Genomic DNA, 348 nt, shown 5'->3' with positions numbered 1-348 from the left:
ATTTGAGACTGTCCCATTGCTATTTGTCTGTCAATAAAATTATGGAAAAAATAAAGAAATTTAAAAAATAAATAATGAAAAAAAGTAGTCGTAATAAATTCAGACATAACTTTTCATTCAGCATCTTATTTCAGGTGTGCAGCATGAATGAAGTCCAATTCCATCATGTTCTCATTTAAGTTTAAAAAAATTATGCCCATATAAAAACAAGTAGTTGGGCTGGAGAGATGGCTCAGTGGTCTAAAGCACCTACTTAGAACAAGCTTAGCAAAACCATCAGGGACCGCGGTTCAATCCCCCAGCACCACATGCCAGCCAGCCCTGCCCCCTGGTGGGCTGAGCTGGCCT

Source organism: Octodon degus, unplaced genomic scaffold (genome assembly GCF_000260255.1).
Source record: "Octodon degus isolate 3935 unplaced genomic scaffold, OctDeg1.0 scaffold00292, whole genome shotgun sequence".
Classification (NCBI taxonomy): Eukaryota; Metazoa; Chordata; class Mammalia; order Rodentia; family Octodontidae; genus Octodon; species Octodon degus.
Note: the sequence above shows the minus strand (reverse complement) of the source record.